We start from the raw sequence: 19,527 nt of genomic DNA on the forward strand, positions 1-19,527 counted from the left end.
CACTGAAATTGAGTACTTAGTGCTCAGAAGCATATTTCACTACTGGAAGCTCAACTCTGCTGTCACCCACAGTTTGGCTGAGTACAGTTGATCATAAAATGTTGGGCACAAAATGCAGCAGAGTTAGTATATGACATGGTTGCTTTCACACGTGGCCACATCTCTGACAGGATAAGGACTGGAGAAATGTGTGCTGGGAGGGTGAATCCGACAGGTATTGCACCTAGGTCTTCCACAGGGATACGATACATTTGATAAGGAGTTGGGAGTGGTTGTGGTGTAGGGAGGATTGGGAAGGACTGTGGATATGATATCCCTTACTTCCAGTCCTGATAACAGACTGATGTAACAGACAGTTTATTTGTTACAGTCCAAGATGATACTGGGTGATGATGGAGGTTCTCCTTTGTATCTAGTTCTTACAGGTCGTGAGAAGATTAAAATTGTATGGGGATAAGAAGTGGAAAATCTGATAGCGAACTATGAGGATGTGCTGAAGAGTAATGTCTGAATTTTTTATTCTGTTTTCAAGGTTGGTTGTGATATTACATGTCATACATGTTAATCTGTCAACTTTCCTACTTTGCTGATGTAAATTGCAACACACTGCTACAAGAGGGCTCCAAATTGTAGCTTGTAACAGGGCAGCATGTAACTTAACTGGCAGTGTGTAATATAACACCTGGTGATTTACTATGAGACACTCAGAAATCAGAAAGCACAAATTCAAAGAGTTTGTTCACACATGGAACACACTCTCATAAAACATTACAATGCCAGAAAAAGCATGACCAATGTGACACTTGCAATAATCCAATGTCTTGGGTTCAGTGTCACCAATCATCCCACATAATATCCCAACTTGGCTGCAATCCATTTTCATTTGTTTCTGATACCCGAAGTACCCCTTCAAGTACCTTGCTTTGATAGTGATGAAATGGTTAAGGCAGAGGTGAGGTTGTGGCTCCATCAAACATTCAACAACGACTGTAACAATAAACTGGTTTCTTGGCGGAAGAAATGTGTTCATTGGCAGGGTGACTATGTTGAGAAGTAAACAACTACACATGAAGAATATAGATGCAGAACATTAATAAAGTTTGTTTTACTTAAAAACCTTTATGAGTTTTTATATTTAAAAACAAAGATGATGTGACTTACCATACGAAAGCGCTGGCAGGTCGATAGAAACACAGACAGACACATACATACACACAAAATTCAAGCTTTCGCAACAAACTGTTGCCTCATCAGGAATGTCTGCTTGTGTCTGTATATGTGTGGATGGATATGTGTGTGTGTGTGCGCGCGAGTGTATACTCGTCCTTTTTTCCCCCCTAAGGTAAGTCTTTCCGCTCCCGGGATTGGAATGACTCCTTACCCTCTCCCTTAAAACCCACTTCATTTCATCTTTCCCTCTCCTTCCCTCTTTCCTGATGAGGCAACAGTTTGTTGCGAAAGCTTGAATTTTGTGTGTATGTATGTATCTGTTTGTGTTTCTATCGACCTGCCAGCGCTTTCATATGGTAAGTCACATCATCTTTGTTTTTAAATATATTTTTCCCGCGTGGAATGTTTCCCTCTATTATATTTATGAGTTTTTACATAGAGAGTTCAGAAGCATTACTTTCCAGTATGCCCTTTTATGAAACTTACTGGCAGATTAAAACTTTGCACCAGGCAGACTCAAACTCCTGATCTTTGTCTTTCGTGGACAAGTGCTCTACTGTCTGAGCTACCCAAGCATGACTCAGGATCTGTCCTCAGAGCTTCAATTCTGCCAGTACCTCATCTCCCACCTACCAAACTTCACAGAAGCTCTTCTGCAAACTTTGCAGAACTAGCCTTTCTGGAAGAAAGGATGTTGCAAGATATGGCTTATCCACAGCCTGGGTGACATTCCCAGAATGAGATTTTCATTGTGCACCAGACTGTGCACTGATATGGTTTCAATCTGCTCATTCATCATGCCGTCTTATGTTTGGGAGAAGTGCCTGTCTGCAAAGACCTTTGTGGGACCTTCAGTAGCAAGGGAATTCTATCACTGTAGATATGCTGTCCACATATGCCCAAGCTACATGGGAGTGATTTTTTGGTGCGGAAGGGACAACAGCAGTGAAAATGCAGATACTGTTGACCATTAGTCAGACGGAGCCATCAGGGAGTTGGTCAACATCCAAGAAGTCGGCAGAGTGGACTGAGGAGAACCAGAAGTAGTGAATGGGAGTAAAGAAAAGTTGTTGAGGTTGTGAAGGAATGTGTGTGTGTGTGTGTGTGTGTGTGTGTGGGGGGGGGGGGGGGGGGGGGGGGGGGAACAAGTTCGACATATCACAAGACCATAAAACTCTAACCATATTTCTCTCAATGCCACTTAAGAGGACAGATCTGCTGCCATCCTCTGCCCTGAAAATAAAACACAGTCTAGTAAAATGTGGTGTACAGTGATCTGTACACATCAAGTACCACACATTGGAAGGTTCTCTCGCCAGGGCAAGAAGCCATGCTTCTGAGGGCTGTGGCCTATGCAAAGATGGGGATGGAAAACCTTGTCCCACATTTGTGCTGTATGCCATGGTGGTGTAGTGGTCTTTACTAGACACAGCTTGTTATCCGTCACTTCTAGCCACTCATCTCCGCATTGATGCATGACTCTGTACCTCAACAGCAAGGTGATAGCATCCAGGGGGATGGTAAACTGAAATAACTGAGGATCACAACATGCCTCCTTGGCTGCTACATCCACACATTCATTCCCCATAACACTCACATGCCAAAGTACCCAACAGAAAGACACCTCCCTCCCCAGCCATTGTGTTTAAAGAAGGGCATCCTCAATATTCTGGAGTTCTTTATCTGCTGGATACAAACATGATAGAGAGTGCAGGGTGCTTAAGGTATCTGAATAGACAAGGACTTTAATACTCTAAGCACATTTCATTTCCTCCAACGCCATAAAGATCCCATATAATTTCATGTCACAGACAGTAAAGTCTTTAAGAAGTCAAACCTTGAGGACATGATCAGGGAAAACAACAGAGCAACCAACCAAGTCTGTCTGTCCATAAAGACGGATACAGAGTTGTGCCTCTGCACAGAGGCTGGGTATGAGGCTGGTCTTTTATGCACCTATGGCCAGCTTAATCTCCTTGTGATGGATAGCATCAATAATCTTCAAGCAGGAAGGTGTCACTGACCCATACACTGTTCACCCATAGTCTAGCTGCAAATGCATGGAAAAAATTGAAGCAGACACATCCTGTCTGTTCTCCAAGACCTGTGGCTATGTAGTTCAAGATATTCAGTGTCTCCTGGGTTCTGGCTTTTATCTCTGAGGTTTAGTGATCACGATAGTTTGGACTCAGAAATTAATCCCAGAAACCTCACTAAGTCTTTATGTAGAATGATACCCCTCATTTGTAAGTCAGGTGAATTAAAAATACAATGCAAATGTGCACACACACACACACACACACACACACACACACACACACACACACACACAATCTGCACAAAACTGAAAACCTGTCTTTGCAACCCACTCCTCTAACCTCTATACTGTAAACTCCAACTGATGAATTGCTGTTGCAACACTGAAGGAGAAACAGAAAACAGTAAAATTGTCCAGAAATAAGGAGCACTATGCAGGACTACTTACTGTAAAACAGTAAAATTGTCCAGAAATAAGGAGCACTATGCAGGACTACTTACTGTAGGTGTGATACTGTCTATGGTTATGGCAAAGAGGATACCCCAAGGGACGCAATTCCTCTGCTCAAAACAACCCAACTCAGGACCTACAAACTAATTAGATAGGAAAGACCATGTGAAGGTGAAGATGTGGCAACAAAAGCCATATAATGGAGTTGTGTGAGAATATTTTGTCCAAGCAGTACCATACACCTTACTGATACAAAGGATATGCCAAGACAGTAAGAGTTACAGGTGTTTATGGGAAATTTTCCACATGGATTCCATACTTTTGTAGAACAAGTAGAATGTTTGATAGGTTCCAGGAACACTTGCCATGACCTTTCCTTGCTCTCCTTAAGTAGATGTCAAGCCTTGGCTCCCACGACTCCAAAGGCAGTGAGGTTGTAGGCTTTTGGGTGGTGTTTGAACCACCAAAGAGCTGCATATTGTTCTGGACTGCTGAACAGCACTCATCTGTCCATCAAGGTACATGTCTCCCAAGATGGACTGAAGACTTGGGGATGTAAAATTCAGCAGCATGATGGAACACTTGTGTGATGTGGTCCACCCATTCCTGGATGCTGCTGCAGTGTTCAAACACAGCCAGCTACCTGAACAGCATCCAGTTTGCCCTGCTGACCATCCAGCATCAGAAGATGGGTCCACAGTGGGAATTGGTTGTTGGAATGAAGATCATCAGCTGCTTCCCTCTGTGATGAGTTTGCAAAGGCTGGAGAGGAGAGGCTGATAGCTGAGGACAACTCGGTAGCAATCGAGAAATTAGTGGGACTGCTTGTGTTCAGGTTCAACACCTGTGGCAAGTATAGTTAAAGTCTCATAATACATCATGGGCACTAAAATCACTCAGTAGGAAAAATGAGCAGGAGGAGTTGTGCAATAAGCCCAGTGAGAGCCTCAGTGTGTATCGTGCTCTGTGGAAGTAAGTACAGGGAGCAGACAGTGATGATCTGACCCATACGAACTACAACGGCTAATGCTTGTAGGCCTGTAACCTAGGAGAGAGCAGATGAATGGTTATTGCTCAAAAAGACAGAACCCCTCCCTTGGCCCTTTCCCCAGTCAGGTCATCCTCCCACACAGAACAGGGGCATCAGTGCCTTTAAAATGTGTCTGTGCCAGGTTTGACATCTCAGTTACATGAATCCTGAACCTATTAATGTTCGACTGTAATATGGGAGCCATCTGTCTTGGGGTTGTACTTTCATCCTGTCTTTCTGCTAGTGAGAGGAGCCCATAATAGGTGGAAGCTCACTCTTGTGGGGAGGTGGCTGCACCAGTCTGACTGGCATCAAGGTCCATTAGATCTACAGAAGAATCATGAGAGATGTCAGGGAGGATGATGTGACATCATTGGGCTGATTACTTCTTGACTCCATCAGTGGTGGATGTTTCTCCTTTGATTTTTTGGCATGAGTAGGCTTTGGAGCCACAACTGTGGCAGCGGCAGTGCAGGATGGTGGACCAGACTGAACCTCTTGAGGAGCAGCGAGCTCTGCAATGTCAGCTACCACGTCCTTGTCTGATGGTCTGGGAGGAAGTGTAGGCTTTGAAGTAACTACAGCAGCACAAGTACAGTGACAAAAACAGGTACTAGTGCTGACACTAGCAACCTCCATTTGTGTAGCAGCATCAATTTTCTGAACCACTGTTTAACAATCAAAGCAAAAGAGGTAGCGAACGTGGGGGCTTGCATGATCTTGTAAATGATTTTGGCCTCACCATGTGGGATCCATTTTGTAGTTTTGATATCCAGTATTGACCATTCAAGGAAGACACAGCAGTCCCTTCTCTAGACAGGGTGAGCCTTAATGCAATTCACACATTTTGTAGGAGATGAACATATGACTCCTTCATGGGCAGCCTTACCACAATTACCGCAGGTGGCTTCTCCTTTACATGCAAGAGTGGTGTCGCCAAAGCACTGGCATTTAAAACAGCACATTGGGTTGGGGACATAGGGCGACATGGTAAGGTTTGTTGATTTGAGGGAAGGGACCAAACAGTGTGTTCATCACTCCCATCAGATTAGGGAAGGAAGTTGGCCATGCCCTTTCAAAGGAACCATCCTGGCATTTGCCTGAAGCGATTTAGGAAAATAATGGAAAACTTAAGTAAGGATGGCTGGATGTGGGTTTAAACCATCATCGTCCTGTATGCGAGTCCAGTGTGCTAACTGCTGCACCACCTCGCTTGTTGCCACATGATAAAGTGAAGAAAACTTGCCTTAATATGTTCTCGGAGTTCTGTGCTATTAAAAGTGAAGATGAGCATATCAGATTTAATCAAACTGCCTTCCACCCATTTCATAATATTTTGCACATCTACAATGCCTTTTTGGGCCCACTTAACTTCCAGTTCAGTCCACCAGATTCCTGAATGTCACAGCACCCTTACTGTTGTTTAATGTGGTATGGAGCAGTCTCAATAGCTTATTCCCTGTGGCTTTTGGCCTTCTGTAGGATTGTCACTTGTTGGGAACTTGAGATTTCCACCAACAGTGTCCCATTTTGCAACCACTTAACAGATTTTAATGTACCTGCAATCCTCTCTAAGCCCCTCTGAACATAAGAAAGGGGGACATTTGCCAAAGCTTCACCTTTCCTTTTAACCAATAAAAACAGTTTCTCATGAACAGCGTATATTCTGTTAGTATAAAAACCAGAATTCTGAAAGAGTTGTGGATTCGGAGAACTGGCTACACAAGTCCTTTTGTCAGATTGGGTGTTGGTACCTTCTAGTGGCCCACACTTCCCATTGGGAGGAGGAAGTGGAAATTTTCAAGGATCCATCTCAGTCTTACAAGCAGCTAGGGAAATAGAAGCCCATCTAGACAGAGTCCCACATACCTAGGTAGGCTTTATACACCTGAGGTGTGGCAGGTTCCCCAGAGGTTGCCAGATAATGGCTGTTTCACCTCAACATCCACACATCTCATCAGTGTGGAGCTCACCTTGACATTGATGGTTTATTTTATAGAGATTTTTACCACCCTCGTGATCTGGCTGAGCAAGCCAAGACTGTGACAAACAACATTCCAACGCTGTGCCACACAGTGCTTGCTGAAGCATACCCAGAGTTTATAGTGACAGTGGACCGGCGACATTTACCAGTCTCAAGCTCAAGAACCCGAGGGTCTCCAGGCCCTTATCCAGCAAATGAATGCTGAGTCGCTCAGGGTAACTTTTGTCAACGCAGCTGAGTGACATCTTCAACAACCCCTTATATTTCAATCATTTTCAAGGTACAGATGCAACATGAGAAAGCAGTGAAAGGAAATTTAAAACCTCAGCATGCAGAGCATATGCTGAAAGATAACACACACACACACACACACACACACACACACACACACACACACACACAAACAAACAAACGAGGCAGCATTAACTCTGCCCCTCTACTGTTTGATCAGGGAGAAAGCACAATTCCATGCAGTATTTATGCTAAAACCTCCATGTCTATTTATATAGCCACTCGTTAATTTAATCTCAACTACTTCCTTAATAACTGGGACAGCATGCTAGAATCTGTGATAGGATAATTTTGCAATAGCAGTTTTGTTCCGTTGTTGTGTGTTTGACACATTCAGTATGTTCTCCATGGCCATGACAGTCTGGCAAGACTACGACATGCCACAACAGCAATGGTAGACATCCTTGTTATGCAAACCAAGATCATCCTTTATGGATCTTAATCTTGGATGGATATCGAAAAATACATTTCACTTCATGTTTTCACAGAATACAAACAATCCTGTCATAAATGCTACTTGCATTTGACAAAAATGCAACAGATTTTGGTGCCTCCACATTATTATCTTCATTCATTTGATATATGATAGGTCAATAGAGCAATGCATGTCTGATCTGTCTTTCAAAACAACCATCTCTATGCAAAGTGGCATCGTTGTGAGCTAACTCAGCTGAGTAACTTTCACAGTGTGCGATGATGTGAGGCCAATGAACCAAGATATGAAGTGCCCCTTCACACTGACCTGCATAGAGGCAACTATCAGCCTGAGGATACAAATCACTGTGAGCTGGCTTTCTATAAATGTCATGTCCCAAAGTACCAACAACCTCCCTCCTCGACAGCTCATCACAGATGGGAAGGCAACCATTCTTTTTCACCTCAGTCGTGAAGCAAATATTCAATCCATCTGAATTCAAATGTTCTAAAGAGCATTTAAATTCAGGCCTCCATGAAGCCAAACAACAAAAGCATCATCTACATATCTGAACAAATACACAGGTTTCAATGCAGCTGACTGCAGTGCACATTTCTTGAAGTCTCTCATGAACAGATTGACAATAATAGGTAACAAAGGTCTTCCCATCACAACTTAAGAGATTTGTTTTACCTTTTAGCATATACTCTGCATCCTGAGGTTTCCAATTTCTTGCACAGTGCTCTATTATGTTGGAGCCTCAAAATTGACAGGGTGCATATCTGTTGGAATATTGGGAGTTGTCGAAGCCATTACCTGACTATGTTCCCCTAAGTTATTTGACCATTTTATACGCTGGGAGAAATTTGGATTTCACAGTGTATAGGGTGTCTTGGCCCTGGATCCAGATCACGGAGACATCAACAATGAACAGGAACCAGACATCCAGTTTTGTGTTTCGAGAGTCTAGGTCTCAAAATTCGATTTTCTGCCTTTCATGAAGAGTTGCCTTAACCATTAGGTCAACTAAAACTTAAGCTGTCACTTGTTTTCAATCTACTACTTATGAACAAACATATATGGTTTGGCATTCCAATGATGGAGGACTGACTTCGCTTGCTGCAATGGAAATTTATAGATTGAATTAAGTTCACCAATGCTGAATCAAGTCAATGGTGATGTACTCAACAAAGATGCAATTATGTCAAATATCACTGATGTAAAGTTCAGAAACCGGTGAGAATGAAAGTTCAAGACATGTTATGATAACATAATGGTTGCAGAAATCAGTCAGGGAAAGCAAGAAATCAGCTTGAAATCTTTCTGACAAATTTTCATCTCTGTAGTGCATTGTGAGACCCTGCTGTTTTCAGTTGAGAATGAACTGACAAATTGTGATTTGATGCTGCATCAGCTGTAGAATGTTTCAGAACAAATGAAAATGTGTGCTGGACTGAGACTCGAACCCAGATTTCCCTTGTCACAAATGTTCACCCTACCACTTTCGCTACCCGAGCATGTCTCCAGGAAGAAAGACAATAACTAGAGAAAACAGTGTCTCATCCAGCGTGTCTATCACAGTAACACAGTACAAGCACAAGGGAGTTAAGACAACATGACAAATGGAGATTTGACCTGCTCCTAAAGGTATGCTCGGACAGCCAATGTGGTTAAGAGGACCATTTGCAACATGTGGGAAATCCAGTTTTGTGACCCAGTGTGGCACAAATTTTCACTTGTTCTGAAATATTCTACAGGTGGTGTGGAACCATAACCACAGCTAGAAAGCTCATTCTAAATTTTCATCATTCACAACACTTATTATACTGTCATCACTCACAACACTCATTACACTAGAGTTCCACATATCTGAAGCTTTCTTCACTGATATTATTGTGCCTTAACAGTTCTTCTGCTCATCACATATTTTCATTTCATATCAATACAGTTAATATCATGAAAATACACTGATGTGTGATGTAACAAAGAAATGTTATGTTACAATGTTAGATTGATTAGCTTGCACAGTCATGAAATGTATTCACAGATGTCAATATGAACCAATTCCATGTGTATAATAAAATCATGACAATGAAAATTTGTGGCAGACCAGGACCCAAACCCATATTTCACACTTTAGAAGAATGGTTGCCTTAATGGCATCGGCTATCCGATGGCCAGACCCACACTCCTGTAACTCATCTTCCACATGTTGTAGCTGTACTCTCATACCCCATTAATGTGATTTCTGTACAGGGGAGACATTTTATTTGTAAGTCACACATGCATGTCCAAAGGAACAGGCATAAGGGTGATTACAGCTGCTATGAATGATATGAAATTTATTTGCAGTTGTGAATATTAATCACTCTATGTATGGAAGTTTGGATGTGGCCATGAGTCACGTTCAGATACCCAACACAGTTAAGGCAACCACTCATATAAATCGGGAAATTCAGGTTAGAGTTCCAGTCCGGAACAAATTTTCATTGTCATCATTCCCTTATAATCCTGGAAGTGGTTCATACCTGCAACTGTGAGTAGATTTCATGTTTTTCATAGAAGCTGTAGTCACTGCAGTGCTTGTTCCTTCAGACATGCATGCCCTACTGAAGGAACATTGCATTATACTTCTTGACAAAACAGGCACTGCAATTTCATATTCGTAGCTAGTACAGTGACAATATGCACATTGAGGGTTTAAATGTTTAAAGGTTATGGTTTTCTGTTCACCAGTAGAGGAATTCTTCCTGCATACCAAAGTTGACTGTGATGCTATTTAGCTACCCAAATGCTGCAAGAACATCTGAAAACAGTCTTAATCTAAAACTTCCACAGAACCACATGCCTGGCCCTGACTGTAGGGTAGCACTGTCCAGTCCATCACAATTTATTTTGTAGCAAATCAGTATTTGAGAAAGAAAAGAATAATCTACCCTCAATTTTAGTGTTATCAATGCAAGTCAACATACATTTTTGAGAATTACCAGACGTTACCATTCTCATGTGCATATGCTATTTTGTAGTAAATTGGGATCTGTGATTTAGTTACTGTAGCACATATTTTAACAAACATCTTATGTTATACCTAGTTTTCTGTTTCATGAGGAGTGTATGTTGTCTACATTTAATCCAAATTAACACTATTTTTGAATTTGTTAGTGACTATAACCTTAAAATGTTTCAGGAAATAAGTAATTTTTAATATAGATTTTTCTGTTGCCTTAATAGAAATTTTGTTTTGTGTACTAACTGCTTCACTTTTTAAAGGGAATTAGCAGCAATTTTAGCTCAACTGTTAAAAGATAATCAGCATGCTTAGTTTAAAGTTACTCATTCACTGTCCTGTAAAACATTGTACAAACCACAATGCAGCCCCACTGTGAATGCTGTCCTTGAACACGGGATGAGTTAGTTCATGTTTGTAAGCATCTGGAAACCACCCTGAATATTCTCAAATGATTGGCAGTTGCTGCAATCAGTGTGTTAGAATAGCTCCCGTGAGTCAGGTCTAAAGGTACCAAAAGTACCTCAAATACTACCCTCTTCTCTGTAAGTAGTACCAGATTTGTCAAGTACCGGATCTGTCACTTGCACACTTTCTGGTAAATGGCATGTCAATGGCAGATCTAGAGTGACCTGTGAATGGCTGACAGAAAACAATCAGGGCTCAAGTTGTTGTACTGATACTCTAACCAACAAGTTTGAGCTATTTTCTTTCACTGAAACTAAAGCTGGGCCAGTGTAAATCCTTCATCTGTTGGGAAACCTGCTTCATCCTGTGTGAAGAGGAGGCAAACACAGAAGGGTAAAGGCCTATTAATCATCTGTAGTTCCAATGTATGATGAACGGTACATGGCAGCAAGGAACAGGAAGAAACACCAGGTGCATTCAGTGCATAAGTCTGGGAGTCCTACTCAGTATGTTGAAGAGGCTATTCTAGCAGCCACTGAAGGAATAGGATGCAACCAGCTGCAGATTGTGGTGCACATTGGAAGAAATGATGCCTACTGTCTGAGCTTCGAGATCATACTTTGATCATTCCAGCGACTAGCAAAGAAAGTTGGAAAGACCAATCTTGCAGACAGAGTTTCAATGAAGTTTACAATTTGCAACATTATTCACAGAGCTGATCATGGCCCCCTGATTCTGAGTCAAATGAAAGAACCAGAGACTTTTAAAGGTTCTGTGACAAGCTTGGTTGCATCTTCCTGGACTTGTGCCATAGGATTGAGAACTATAGCGTTCCTCTAAATGGGTTAGCTGTGCACTAGATAGACACGAAGCCCACGTCTACTACAGTAGTACAAGTTTATATGCCAACTACCTCGGCAGATGATGAAATTGATGTAATGTATGATGAGATACAAGAAATTATTCAGTTAGTGAAGGGGGACGAAAATTTAATAGTCATGGGTGACTGGAATTCAAGAGTAGGAAAAGGGAGAGAAGGAAACATAGTAGGTGAACATGGATTGGGGGTAAGAAATGAAAGAGGAAGCCGTCTGGTAGAATTTTGCACAGAGCATAACTTAATCATAGCTAACACTTGGTTCAAGAATCATAAAAGAAGGTTGTATACATGGAAAAATCCCGGAGACACTAAAAGGTATCAGATAGATTATATAAGAGTAAGACAGAGATTTAGGAAACAGGTTTTCAATTGTAAGACATTTCCAGGGGCAGATGTGGACTCTGACCACAATCTATTGGTTATGAACTGTACATTAAAACTGAAGAAACTGCAAAAAGGTGGGAATTTAAGGAGATGGGACCTGGATAAACTGACTAAACCAGAGGTTATACAGAGTTTCAGGGAGAGCGTAAGAGAACAATTGACAGCAATGGGGGAAAGAAGTACAGTAGAAGAAGAATAGGTAGCATTGAGGGATGAAGTAGTGAAGGCAGCAGAGGATCAAGTAGGTAAAAAGACATGGGCTAGTAGAAATCCTTGGGTAACAGAAGAAATATTGAATTTAATTGATGAAAGGAGAAAATATAAAAATGCAGTAAATGAAGCAGGCAAAAAGGAATACAAACATCTCAAAAATGAGATCAACAGGAAGTGCAAAATGGCCAAGCAGGGATGGCTAGAGGACAAATGTAAGGATGTAGAGGCTTATCTCACTAGGGGTAAGACAAATACTGCCTACAGGAAAATTAAAGAGACCTTTGGAGAAAAGAGAACTACTTGTATGAATATCAAGAGCTCAGATGGAAACCCAGTTCTAAGCAAAGAAGGGAAAGCAGAAAGGTGGAAGGAGTATATAGAGGGTCTATACAAGGGCGATGTACTTGAGGACAATATTATGGAAATGGAAGAGAATGTAGATGAAGATGAAATGGGAGATACGATACGGCGTGAAGAGTTTGACAGAGCACTGAAAGACCTAAGTCGAAACAAGGCCCCGGGCGTAGACAACATTCCATTAGAACTACTGACTGCCTTGGGAGAGCCAGTCCTGACAAAACTCTACCATCTGATGAGCAAGATGTATGAGACAGGCGAAATACCCTCAGACTTCAAGAAGAATATAATAATTCCAATCCCAAAGAAAGCAGGTGTTGACAGATGTGAAAATTACCGAACTATCAGTTTAATAAGTCACAGCTGCAAAATACTAACGCGAATTCTTTACAGACGAATGGAAAAACTGGTAGAAGCGGACCTCGGGGAGGATCAGTTTGGATTCCGTAGAAATGTTGGAACACGTGAGGCAATACTAACCTTACGACTTATCTTAGAAGAAAGATTAAGAAAAGGCAAACCTACGTTTCTAGCATTTGTAGACTTAGAGAAAGCTTTTGACAATGTTAACTGGAATACTCTCTTTCAAATTCTGAAGGTGGCAGGGGTAAAATACAGGGAGCGAAAGGCTATTTACAATTTGTACAGAAAGCAGATGGCAGTTATAAGACGAGGGACATGAAAGGGAAGCAGTGGTTGGGAAAGGAGTGAGACAGAGTTGTAGCCTCTCCCTGATGTTATTCAATCTGTATATTGAGCAAGCAGTAAAGGAAACAAAATAAAAATTCAGATAGGTATTAAAACCCATGGAGAAGAAATAAAAACTTTGAGTTTTGCCGATGACATTGTAATTCTGTCAGAGACAGCAAAGGACTTGGAAGAGTAGTTGAATGGAATGGACTGTGTCTTGAAAGGAGGGTACAAGATGAACATCAACAAAAGCAAAACGAGGATAATGGAATGTAGTCGAATTAAGTCAGATGATGCTGAGGGAATTAGATTAGGAAATGAGACACTTAGTTTTTCTATTTGGGGAGCAAAATAACTGATGATGGTCGAAGTAGAGAGGATATAAAATGTAGACTGGCAATGGCAAGAAAAGCGTTTCTGAAGAAGAGAAATTTGTTAACATCGAGTATAGATTTAAGTGTCAGGAAGTCGTTTATGAAAGTATTCGTATGGAGTATAGCCATGTATGGAAGTGAAACATGGACGATAAATAGTTTGGACAAGAAGAGAGTAGAAGCTTTCGAAATGTGGTGCTACAGAAGAATGCTGAAGATTAGATGGGTAGATCACATAACTAATGAGGAGGTATTGAATAGAATTGGGGAGGAGTTTGTGGCACAACTTGATGAGAAGGGACCGGTTGGTAGGACATGTTCTGAGGCATCAAGGGATCACAAATTTAGCATTGGAGGGCAGTGTGGAGGGTAAAAGTCATAGAGGGAGACCAAGAGATGAATACAGTAAGCAGATTCAGAAGGATGCAGGTTGCAGTAGGTACTGGGAGATGAAGAAACTTGCACAGGATAGGGTAGCATGGAGAGCTGCATCAAACCAGTCTCAGGACTGAAGACCACAACAACAACAACAACAACAACAACAACAACAACAACATGCACTAGACATTGCTTTTCCCAAGCTTTTCGGAAGAGTTTGACATGGATGCATCAACAGTGGGGCACACCCTGAGGCAACATGTTTCAAGCAAATCTGGGCTATTTGACTACATTCAATCACAGCCAGTGGACTGTACACAGTCAATTTTGCCACATTAAGAATCAATCTGTTTGTTTTGTTTTGGATACTGTTATGTCTGGTGGGTGCATCAAAATAAGGAAGTAGTCGCTTGAGTGTAAATAGTCAATCTCCTGGCACAGAGTAGTGTGGTGGTAAGTGAGGGTAGAGGAGTTATCAAAAAGATGTCAACCTCCTAGCATTGCTAAAGTGCTCTGCCCCATGTCCAGCTGATGTTGAGATTCTGTCAAGAAGAGGTCGTCAACAGTCTAGACTGAAAGTGCAGGTCTCACAATACATTTTGTGCATTTAAATTCCCCGCATACAGCTGAGAAATGGGAGAGGCAGCTACGGAATAAATTTAGGAGTGCCTGATTGTAAAGGGGAACTGAGAGCGAACAGACACGAGGCACTGGGATATTGCAACCACTTCTGGGATGTTAAGTGGTGAGGGAAAGAGGAGAGAAGAGGTACTGGGATATTACAACCACTCCTGGGATGTTAGTGGTGAAAGAAAGAGGAGAGAAAAGGCACAGAAGGATCATCTCTTTTAGGCCTCTGCTTATGAAAATATGGAGTCTATAGCCCCTTAACACAAAGATACCACATTCTTAATACAAGCACAAAGATCCACACTCCAAGCACAGTTTGGACCCAGTTTTGCTCTCTGTAAAATGGGTACATTGTTAGCGAAGAGAATCATTTTAATTTCTCTCTGACATTTCTGAGTTGATACAGCAATGGTTGAGAAGTTGTTTTGAGACTTCCTGGCTTCCTGGGACTGATTTTGGTAACTGCACCATCTGTGCTTCTATAATCATCTGATTTGACTCCTGGCATCATTAGAGCATGGTAAGAGAGATCTTCAGTCTTTTGTTTGTCATTATTGTCTGTGGGTTCCTTTTCAAAGGGAACTGTAGGGATTTCATTAGTTGGTGCACAATGTCAAATTGTTCTCAAACTGCTTAGAGAGATAAACCTGTTGTGACATACAGGGCAAGCACAAAAGAACTTTACACTTTCAAAAATTCATACAAATAATAAAAGAGAACTTAGCTTCAAACCTTAACCAGTTAATAGAGTATCCCTGGAACATTTTTTTTTAAATAATTGGGAGCAATTATTTTATTGCAGACTGCCACTCACAGAGAGTGCTTGCATAAAAAATAGCAACTAAACCACAAAAAAAGTGAGTGTTTCTCCAGTTCAGCAAAATGGAAGTCAATAACTACTTTTAACAAGAATTTCATGCACACTTCCACCAGGAGCCACCCAGCAGAGTCTCCATTTATATCTGGTAAAAACAGTTCGAGGAGAAAGGCTGCTGGTCTGCTGGTTGGCCCTAATCTTGAAACAGAATGTTGACAGCATTCAAATGAATCACAATGAAATTGATGCAGTGAGTAAGTTGTATGCTTTAGGTGCCAGAGCAACCATTTCCAAAAGCCTGCTAAACACTTGTTCATGAAACTGTACAGATTGCCACTGGTGTAGACCCTCACTTCAGGAGATTATGCTGCATTATCTGACTTCTGAACTGAGACATTGGAAAGAATGTATAATGACAATACATGAAAGAAGTTAATTTTTAGTGAATGAGCAAATTTCATGCTACTGGTAGCACAATGTTGATTCCTGGGGAACACAAAACCATAATTACTCCAGTCAACAAACGACATTCACTCAAGATCAATATGTAGTGTATAATTGTGATAAAATTCATGGATTATCCTTTTTTTGTGGAGAAAACTGTCACAGGTATTTGGTACCTTGATATGTTTTCTTTGTGGCTTCTGCCTCAATTGGAAGGTGACTCCAACAACTTCATCTTGCAACAAGATGGTGCAGCACTTCACTTCCACTTGACTGTACAGGAACACCTAAACACACATCTGCGAGCCATCGGCTGTGCAAGTGCTGATGAGATTGTATAGTACAGATGGTCATCATGATCACCATATTTAATCCCTTGATATTTTTTTATGGGGTCATGTGAAAGAAAGTGTTTGTCCTTCCACTGCCATAATCCTTGCGATAGCTACAGAAGTGAATCGCACTATGAAGTCCCTGTAAAATTAAAAAAAGAAAAGGGGGAGGGGGGGGGGGGGAATCTTCCAGAGATATCTCATTAGCAGAATAATGTCTAAAGTGAATAAGTTATCTTGTTTTGTTTGTATAAAATTTAGAAAAAAAAAGAACGTAAAGTTCTTTCCTGCACGCCTTGCACATTTGCCTGAAACCTTTTTGATGACTTGAAGAAGACTAACAGTACAATTATACACTGATGATCCAAAACATGATGACCAACTTATTAATAGCATGTTGGTCCACCAATGAAACACAAAATGGTAAAAACATTGTGTAACAGATTTCTCTAATGGTGATAAGTTTCTCAAGCATTCTGGCATTAAAAGTCTACACACAGATCACGCAATTACCATAAATTATGGGCTTTGTAGGTGCGAAGCTGGTACTCAACAGTGTCCCAGCTGTATTTCATATTTTTTATATCAAGCAAATTTGGTGGACAAGACATCAGTGTGAGTTTACTATCATACTCCTCAAATCATTGTATCACAATCCTGGCCTTGTGATATGGACAGTTACCCCACTAGAAGATGCTATCACCACAGAGGAAGGTGTGAAACTTCGAGGGATGCATGTGGTTTGCTACAATGTCCATGTACTTGACATTGCTTTTGACTACTGTCACTAGATTCTGTGCAAGCACAGGTATATACTTCCACCACAGCGTAACACTTCCCCCATCAGCCTGTGTCCAGGGTGCCGTGCACCATTCTGGGCATCCATTTGTCTAGATAATGGCATATCTGGACACTACTTTCAACCTGCAATGACAAGAAACATGATTCATGTACCTGAGCAACACATTTCCCTTGTTTGGCATTCAATCATGATGATACAATGCCCACTGTGATCATAATTGAAAATGTTATTGGATAAACATGGGAACAACACAGAGGATTACTGCTCAGACCACCACGTTCAACAATGTGTGCTGAATGGTTTGCTCTAAAACACTTGTCGCTGCATCAGCAATGTTTTCTGTCTTCAGATCTGCTACAGATCACTGCCTATCCTGCTTCACAGTGTGTGTAAGCCTCCAACCTCCACACTGTGTAATGTCAAAAAGTTTGTCACCTACTAATGGTTACATCATCCTTCAAGTACTTTCCATAGATGTTCACAACAGCAGCATGTGAACAGCCAACTAAGCTTTAACATACATGAGATGCACATTCCCAGGCACTGGGTCATAACAATCTACCCACTGTCGAAGTCAGTTACGCAAGTAGATCTCCCCATTTGGGAGTTGTATCAGCACTACATGATTTTCCTTTACTTACGCTCAGCTTATATACTTTTTTTACCACATCATGTGCCCACAACACGACCAGGCACCATTCAGTCAAGCAGTGCGTAGTGGCCATAATGTTTTGGTTCACCAATGTGAGTCCGCATTGGTATGTGCACTCACAAGTAAGAATATTAATGGTGGCTCCAGCTTGTGAAGTCTGTATAGAAGAAACCATTTTCAAGGACACTGATTCAGGTTCTGATGCAAACAATTATAGCAATATGTTATGGTAATTACCAAGAAATGCAGAACTACTACACGTCAGGATATGATGTTCATCAACACTAGTCTCCTGGATCTTCTTTTCCTCCATAAAAGTTGCATAGTTTCAATTGCCAAATGTTCACAGTGTTCATGTCAAATGTTGATGCTGAACATGCAGTTAAATCTCCACATGATAGCTGGTGTAGTCCGAGCAGATTGCATGCCTTTTGAAAGCTGTGTGATATTCTCGTTAGTGTTAATGTTTGGAACAATGCATTAGGTTTGGATGTATGACTAAGGTAAAGTTAATAAACTGTCCTCATGTTCAGGTAATGACAAAGCAAATGAAAGTTAATATAAACCTTGCAGTCTTCCCAAACTCATAATTTGTTCTTTTCATAATTTTCTTCACATTTGTCACTTCTACCCATTGTAGTGGGACGCAAAATTGAAGCATCACCCATCCACCAGTGTCAGCCGAGTTTGCAGGTGAATATAAGTTTAATTTAGTGTTTTGTTTATGTATTTTGTAATATTTGTAATGTTTGTGAATTATCTACAGTTTTGCATTTATTTTTATGTTTCACGTACAGAGAGAGTGGCGCAACGAACGGAGACAGCATCTTCACTGCCGGGGCCAGAGAGAAAATTGTTGGCCACTATACGTCGCGGGTCGACAGCCAAAGAGCAACAGAAGATCCTGAAACCGAATTGTTCCGTCGTGCTTCTAAAAACTGAAAAAATAAGAATTTGTAATGTTTCTACAACAATGACGTCATAGAAAGTTTAATCATGTTGTAAATGTTCAGTCCTATCTTGTCAAGGCTCATGTTCACGTCTATATGTAGTATATATGAAGATAATAAACTAGTGTATACTACAAAAGTTTAAATACGTGTTCTGGAATTTATTTATGAAGAATTATATCAAGGAAGGAGTATTACTGATTTATTTGACAAGATTATTAATTTTTGACAATGTTCATCGCGAGTTTGAATCTTAAAAGTTTATTCAATGAGGTTTTAATATACCAGATAATTTGCATTAATATAATTTCTGAGAGGAAACAAACGACATCTAAATTGAAAAAATTTTGCGCAAACCAATTGGACTGAGTGACGTAATTCTGTGCATACAACTCAAATGATGATGTTTTAATTACAGTTTCGTTCAAGAACCATTCAGAGACAACTTTAAAAAGAATTTAAATAATTTTGAAGTGTTTTGTAACTGACGTAGGTGATGAAGTCTGCACATGGTCATATGTCAAAAGAAAATCATTTCTACAAAACTTACACTACACCATTACCAGCCTCCTTTAACTCCTTCAAGGCTGCAATAATTAAATAACTTAAAAAAGCAACAACATTGCTAGAATGGAGGGTGGAAGTTAGATCTGCTTTGATAATTCTCTATGCAGTCCAACATCACAAGTTTTGATGGAAAATATCCGTTTTCACAAACTGGACTCACATTCGAGAGGATGACTGTTCAATCCCATGTCCAGCCATCCTGATTTAGGTTTTTGCCTGATTTCCCTAAGTGGCTCCAGGCAAATGCTGGGATGGTTCCTTTGA

The 19,527-nt window shown here is 40.9% G+C and overlaps 1 protein-coding gene across 4 annotated transcripts in view; it reads right to left on the reverse strand.

Moving 5' to 3' along the window:
• Window positions 1-19,527, reverse strand: part of LOC126427361 (uncharacterized) — a 200,943-nt gene that overhangs the window by 1,285 nt on the left and 180,131 nt on the right. For 3 of the 4 annotated variants that reach the window (XR_007576653.1, XR_007576654.1, XR_007576652.1), the window contains one exon: window positions 18,542-18,684. The exons of the other annotated variant lie outside the window; for it this stretch is intronic. The gene's annotated coding sequence lies outside the window, so the exon portion shown is untranslated. The remainder of the gene's footprint in view (window positions 1-18,541; window positions 18,685-19,527) is intronic. 4 annotated transcript variants of the gene reach the window in all.

Source organism: Schistocerca serialis, chromosome 11, assembly GCF_023864345.2.
Source record: "Schistocerca serialis cubense isolate TAMUIC-IGC-003099 chromosome 11, iqSchSeri2.2, whole genome shotgun sequence".
NCBI lineage: Eukaryota > Metazoa > Arthropoda > Insecta > Orthoptera > Acrididae > Schistocerca > Schistocerca serialis.